Source organism: Cavia porcellus, unplaced genomic scaffold, assembly GCF_034190915.1.
Source record: "Cavia porcellus strain 051 isolate PalLab524CR breed Dunkin Hartley unplaced genomic scaffold, mCavPor4.1 scaffold_14, whole genome shotgun sequence".
In the NCBI taxonomy this organism is placed as follows: Eukaryota; Metazoa; Chordata; class Mammalia; order Rodentia; family Caviidae; genus Cavia; species Cavia porcellus.
Window position 1 is genome coordinate 69,274,468 of NW_026947497.1, and position 7,258 is coordinate 69,281,725.

Sequence of the window (7,258 nt, forward strand, 5' to 3'; positions counted from 1 at the left end):
CAGGATCTGGGGCCATTGTACCACAGGAGCTTAGGGTGGGGCTAGTGTGAAAACAAACAGGGAACACAAAAACAAGGGGTGTGTTGAAACCTTGAAAATGTTCTATTCCCTGGCACTCAAACCTGTCACACCTTCTTGGTCAGGTGAGTCCTGCGTGCTGAGACTATCGATGGATCACAGGTACTGGGATTTTGGAGCAAAGCCCAGGAGCAAAGGGAAGACAAAGGAGATGTGAAACTGATTTCCTTGTCGAGCTTTGCTCTTTATGTATGCCTTTGTCTTTCCAAACCTGAGAGGCTCTGACCATCCTCTGCTTTAATTACGTAATTATTTTGACACCTTGGGCTGTTGCATCACCGCCATGCACTGTTTTGTCACGGACACCGCATTGGGGTGTTTCTAGGCTTAAGGAGAAGCAACTGAGAAGAGACAAGTTCTGACAGCCAAGAAAACACTGGGCAGAGGAAGGGACCCTGGGGCGGGAGGGGAAGGGTGGGGAAAAAAAAGAAAAAGGAAATGTTTGGTGTGCTGGGAAATAAATGTCTTGAGAAAAATGGCAGGAAGGTTAGCAAAACTGGGTGTCCCTGTCGGGAAGGTTTCCCAAATTGGACTTCAGGGAAACGCATGCCCAAGCAGGAAAACCAGCACTGTACAGGGCCCCAAAGGGCACACAATGCAAAGCTCAAATTGTCACTCTAAGGACTGCATTGGGCTGAAACATTTTCTTATGCTGGACTTCTTAAAAACAAACTCGGACTTGGAAGAACAAAACTTTTCCTGCTTTAAATACTTTTAAGGCAAAAATGGAAGAGGTAATCAAAACAAAGCTTTTCATGATTTGTACCTTTCGTGTGTGTGTGTGTGTGTGTGTGTGTGTGTGTGTGTGTGTGTTCACTCCTGGTAATTAAAACCCAGGGCCTTCATGTTGAGCTACACTTGCAGTCCCTGTTTTTCAACTTTTTATTCTGAGACAAGGTCTTGGTAAGTTGCTAAATTGTCCAGCTGGGCTCAAACATGCCATCCTCCTGCCTCAAACTCCCAGAATGCTGGGCTCACAGGCTTGCGCCACCACACCTGGCCTTCAGTAACAGTAAATGTCCAGGATTCTGTAAACAAATGTGGGCAAACAGAATATTTGTCAATCTTGGGAAGCAGATCCAGCAGGAAGTTCTCCAGTTCTCACCTGCCAGTGCTTTGTGTGGAGGTACCAAGAAAACATGTTATGGAACACAAAGATCCTTCCAATGATTTTTCACTTGCAAGATGACTTCTACCATGTTCCTGAACTCTTACCTCCAACCAAAAAACACAGATTTATCCTTCACTCTGGACAGACTTACTCCAAGGACAGCTGCATGACAGATCTTAGGTCCCCTTGGTGTAGGTCCAGCTTCACTTATCTTGGACACCTGAAATTAAGCAATTTGGCATTGTTAACAGAAGGCTGAATTTTCACATCTAGCAGACTTTCATCTGATAGTAAGAAAAAGGAGTTAACTTTTAATGTGCACTGCTACCTGCCTACAGTTGTTAAGTCAATCAGCTTCTTAAAAGTTATTTCATCTGATTTTCACACCTGCAGAGTCAGAATCATTACCCCCATTCAAAAACTTAGGAAGTCAAGCAGGGGCTCAGACAGTGCGAGTAACTTGTCTAAAGTCTCATGGCTAATAAATGGGAGAGACACAGTTTTCTTCTGTGTTGGTGTGGATCCAAACCAAACTCCTCACCAACACCCACCTCCAGAGTGGTGGTGCTGCTTTTTGATATCTTTCTTTGTCTGACAGAGTATCAATATAACCTAAAACTTAGGTACTACAGACACACTGTAGAGAAGATCCATTTGACCTATTCACCTATTCACCACAGACTCTCAGAGTTAGACAGGACTGTAGAGGTTGTTCAATGCCTCTGTTTTCAGGGAGGAAGCCTGGGGCCTGGGCTATCAAGTGAATATTGGTGAAAAAGGCTGTGACGCTGAGAAGACTTTATCTCAAGGTTCCATACCACTATGTACCTCTGGAACCCTGAAGTCATTTAAACTCTCTCTTATCCTAGGAAAGGAAAAGAAATGCTGAAATATTGTTGCATGCAGAAGCCTCTTGGGAAACCTATAAGGATTCATAAATGGGAAGGATTTTTAGATTCTGAAGGGCTACCTACATGTCTATGGTTCAGCCAGAGTCAGCCAGCATAGACCAGTCCTTGTATGCAAGAATCCTGACTCCAGCTAAATTTTCTTCCCACTACCTCACGGAGCCAGAGCCCCTTCATTTTGCTGCAGGCAGCTGCAGCCACAGCACTGCAGTTCCCAAAGGAGCAGATGAAAGCACATATTCATCAACAAAGAAAACCAAGCATGCATCTTTTGGTCTGTGACCACCAAAAGAGGTTCTCTTGAGCAGAAAGATACACAGCACAGACCACTGTGCTAAGAGCTTGTTGTGGGCCAAGTATCTTTCAGGGAGAGCAAGTCAAAGTCTCTGCCCTCCAAGATCAAGTCCAGGCAAAGGGAGTTTCCCAGAGGAAGTGAATCACTCAGGGAGGGTCCCTTTGATATGGCATAAGCCAGGGCTCCATCTATTTCAATCACTATAAAATCAAACCTACGATGAGCAAGAAGATCTAGTTTCCTCCACCCCGAACACCCTTTACCACCTTCTTCATGCTTTCTCCACAGGTCTTTTTCCTTTCTAATCAACAAGGTGAGGGCCTGGACGGAGGCCTTTGCAGGACCCTGACAAACTCCCTCTGGCTTCTCTGGGGTCTCACCTCTAGACTACTTTGAACGTAAATATGCCATTACCTCATCAGACCTGAGAGAAGAAATGAGGAAAACATTCACTCCCTCCTGGCATAACTGGAGAATCTGATGACCAAGTCTGTCTTGCATCAGGATTACAAAACAGAAGCAAGGTGTCCTGATCACCTTTGTTACACTCGGCCTCCAGCCCCTTCCAGCTACATGCTCTGTAGGCTTTTGGGGAGAATTGCTTGAGTTTTCATCAGCTGTCCTAGGCACCAGCATCTCTTAGGATTGGATGTGGCATATAATAGATATTTTGCACAACATTTATCAGTGACTGGGAAACCAACTTACATCTTGCTGAGCTTTTTTTTTTTTTTTTTTTTTTTTCATTTCTAAAATGCCATGGTTAAATTAGATAATCTCTGAGTCACTTCCCATTTCTAACTGATATTTTTAGGTAAGTTGGGTATGTTAATGTGATAAATGGGAAAAGTAGAAATCAGCTTAGGAAAATAGGTTAGGGTCCCTGGGCTTGATTGAGGAACTTCTGATGGAGTTGTGTGAATTATAAATGAGTGAGAGGTAGGAGAGATGAGCCCAGCCAAGGAGCCCACAGTCTGGCCACAATAACATCCTCACTGGGAGGGAGAATGACACACAGTGCCAATCAGTGCAAAGAACCTTGATAAGCCCAGGAGGTGGGAGCCCTGGCTTCTTGCACAGGCTTTGTCCTTGTTTAGCTGGAAGAACCCTAGAATATTATTTCCTTTCTCTGGACCTAGTGCTGTAATAGCCTTAATTCATAATTCCATTCTTCTGCAATGTCATGAAAGAAAGATCTCTCTTCTGACCAATGTGGACAGAAGGACCAAACCTTCTGTTAGCTGGGACTCTTTCTGGGTAGCTACGGGTGGCCATTTGCACACTAAGGATCCTTTCTCAGGCCTTAATCTTCACTCTGCACATGCAGAAATGTGTGGCAGTCTGAGTAGGTTGCAGACTTGATCTGTTCTGCCTAATGTCCTTATTCATGCTTTCTTTCACTTCATTTTGTTAAAATTTCATGTCAGTACGTTGCAGTCTAGGGATGGATGAGAACAAAATGCTTTACCTTTTGATTTTCTTCCTTCTTGTCTTGTGCATACCAAAGTTCTCCCCAAACATCCCCAAGAACAATGGTCTTACTGACTCCCAAGGCACCTGGTTCCATTTAGGTAAGTCCTAATTATTGGATAGTTTGCTAAAAAGAGATGACAACTCCCTTAACTAAAACAAGCCTCCATGCAGTCAGTTAATGAATTACTTTGGGATCTGTTTCCTGCAAAATATCTGGTTTTCCCTAGGAAGTTTAGCCTTCCTGTAGGTAGTAGTTGCCTCTGGGCTTAGAGAGGTATTACCACCTCCTATCCTAAGTCTTTGCCTTCAGATTTCAAGACCATCTTGATCACTCATAAGCCTCTTACTAACTCCTTGGTTGATAAGTCATATTTGGTTTGAAGATCTTCTCATCTTCTATTTTAATCATGGGGATATTAACTAGTTGTTAAGTCTATATGCTGATTTCATATAGCTGATCAGGTTTAAGTCTTGGCTTGGTCTAAGCCTCACATCACATTCAGTAGTCATGCAATGTTAGTCAAGCTACTTATCCTTTCTGAGGCTGAGGTTCTTAGTCTATCAAGAGATGAATGGATGAAGAAAATGTGGTATTTATATCCAATGGAATATTTGTCTCCATAAAGAATGATAATTTTGGGTTATTTTGTGGGAAAATGGATGCATTTTGAAAGCATAATGTTAGGTGAAATCAGCCAGACACAAACTCCTAAATATTACATGGCTTCTCTTATATCAGATGCCCAAAGTATAAATAATCTATGAGAGATATCAGGGAGCTATTTCACAAATGGGGAAGATCTAGAGATGGAGGTATAGATGAGGAAATAGAGGAGGAGGAAAGGATTAAGATGTGTACATGTACCAACTCCCCTTGACAAATGAAATCATTAGGTACTACAGGCATATGCTAATAAAAGAGAATTAAATCAAGCAGTGTCTAATGGTGCTTTCTCCCATAAGAAGTAGAACCAAGCAGTCAAGAGGGCTTGTTTACCTTACAGCCTATCTCTGTACAGAGTGGAAATCCACCTTTTTTGCTTCAGTGATCATCTTGTTGATCCTACATCTATAAACAGCATAAACCCCACTTCCTGATGGCCAACCCTTCAAATATTTTTCTTTGGCCATAAAGCCCTTCAGTGGCAAAGAGCCTTAGCAGAGAAACTGAGGGGAGAAAAATGTGTCCAGGACCTCACTACAATCTGGAAAGTAAACCAAGAAATTCTGACTTCTGCCCTGAAGTGACCGCTCCACCATCTGTCCCCAGGAACTGAGGGATGAGCCAGGCCTTCTGGAAAACTCAATTCTGGCAACAGAAGACATCTAAGTGTTGAAACATGCCACTTTGATGTGGCATTAGCTCATGATATTGCTGTAGTTTCTTAATTTAGAAGAAAAGCAAACTGTTAGAAATTTTAATATAATAATAAATATCACGGTGTACCAAAGATTTCAATAAGTCTTCCACAAAAGCAGTGTACCCAGTTGTGTAACATTTTCAAAAAATTTGTGTAAATCTATTTTCTACTATTTAAAGATCTCATTTCATAAGAATTTTTACAAAAGTTGATAAATATAGTGAGCATTTTAATTTTAAGGAATACATTAATGATTAATCAATAGCAACATGACTTTTCTGATAATAATTTTAAATATGTACATATAAGCACTCACTGTGTTTTTGACTTAACTCATAAGTTGCTTACCAATTTTTCAATCCCTATATTATTGAATTCTTAGGTAACCAATTTACTCTGCCTAGTTGAAACTTTTCCAAAAAAGACATGATTAAAAAAAAACAAATATAGAGATTTAATTGCTGTGTTTGTTGAATGAAAATCCCTAGAAATCCATTTGTTATCTGTCTGCCTCCTTGTATGTGGCATTAGTGGACCCCTTGATTAAAAATGAAACCATCAGATGAATGAAAACATATTATTGTCTTTGGTTCCATAACTTGCTCCATAGGACATTTCCTATCTCTGGATTGTTTTCAAGCTTGAGTTGTTAGTGGCTATCAGAGGCATATTAGGGAAACTATATCAGGGATGAAAATAGACAAGAAACCAATCAAGAACAGCTTCAAACCCTGAGGTTGTATTATTCTACTTTGTGTCTAATCTGGTGTTGAGACAACCTCTGCTTGGAGAAAAAAAAAATGCTAATACAGGCTTGTTATTCAAATCGAGGCTTATCTGATCACACAGACTGTCAAAATTCCAGAGTTTTATTTTTATTTTCTATGTAAGACTGGAAATCTCCCTCTCACATGGTAGCTAGCCTGGTGAAAGTAGGATTAATCAAAGATCGTAATCTTCTTTTTTTCTCCTGCCAATCCCAGTGCCCAAGTCATTGATTATTTATGTTCTAAATAGATCTGGAAACTGATTTTACTGATCATCTATATCTACATGCAGAACTACCACATAGTAGCTGTACAATGAGCGCTAAGAATGCTCAGAAATTGACACTTTCAGCTCTGGATCTTCAAGCGAACCTAAAATAGGTTAGGCTCTGGGCTATTTACCTCCAGGATCAAGTTGCTACAGGAGAACAAAGAAATGCGTAGAATAAATTTATTTTTATGCCTTATAATGGAAGGGTTGGAGAAACCCTGAGCTTCTTCCAAATGCACAGTACGACTATAATATTACAGAGACTGCTGAAATTGACCACTTTGTGTTCTTTTCAAGTTTGTGCTGAAGTGTGAACCTGCCTGTCCCATGTGAACTGATGACCAGGGACTGATCGTCTCTACTTGATCCCATTTTCCTAGCTGGCAAAGAGTAGCTATAAATTGAAAGACAGAGATAAAATCTCAAATGCTTCATCACATAAAATGGGCAAATGGATCTGACCAACACACTTCTCTCACTCCCCTAAAATAGGTTCTATCTCAGCTTCTATTCATTCAGCACAGATATAATTTCCCCCAATAAGCTTCCTCTGACTCTTCACACTCCATCAATCAAGCTAGAAATAATCTCTCCATTCTCTGAGTTCCCACAGCTCTTGTTTTGTCCTTTTCCTACAACACCAAGCAATTTTCTGAATTCTGGTAAGTCACAGGATAATAGCTCCACTAGAATGTTAAACTGTAAGGAATAGTGTTTATGTGTTTTCAGAATCCCTTAAAATACTCCTGGCAAGAGTTGAACTATACATCTTTTTTTTTTTAATGAGTGACAAATTAGCTTGACGTTTTTCTTTGCTCTGGCCACTTATACTTAATTAATTCGGAAATTCAAGTTCCCTGGGAAATATTTTTGGGGACATTTTCTTGGGTGTTTTCAAAAAATTCTGAAAATGTTATGGGAGATTATTTTTTTAATATGTTAACAACACAAATAACAATAACACATGGAAAGCATTGAACTTTCCTGTTAAGCA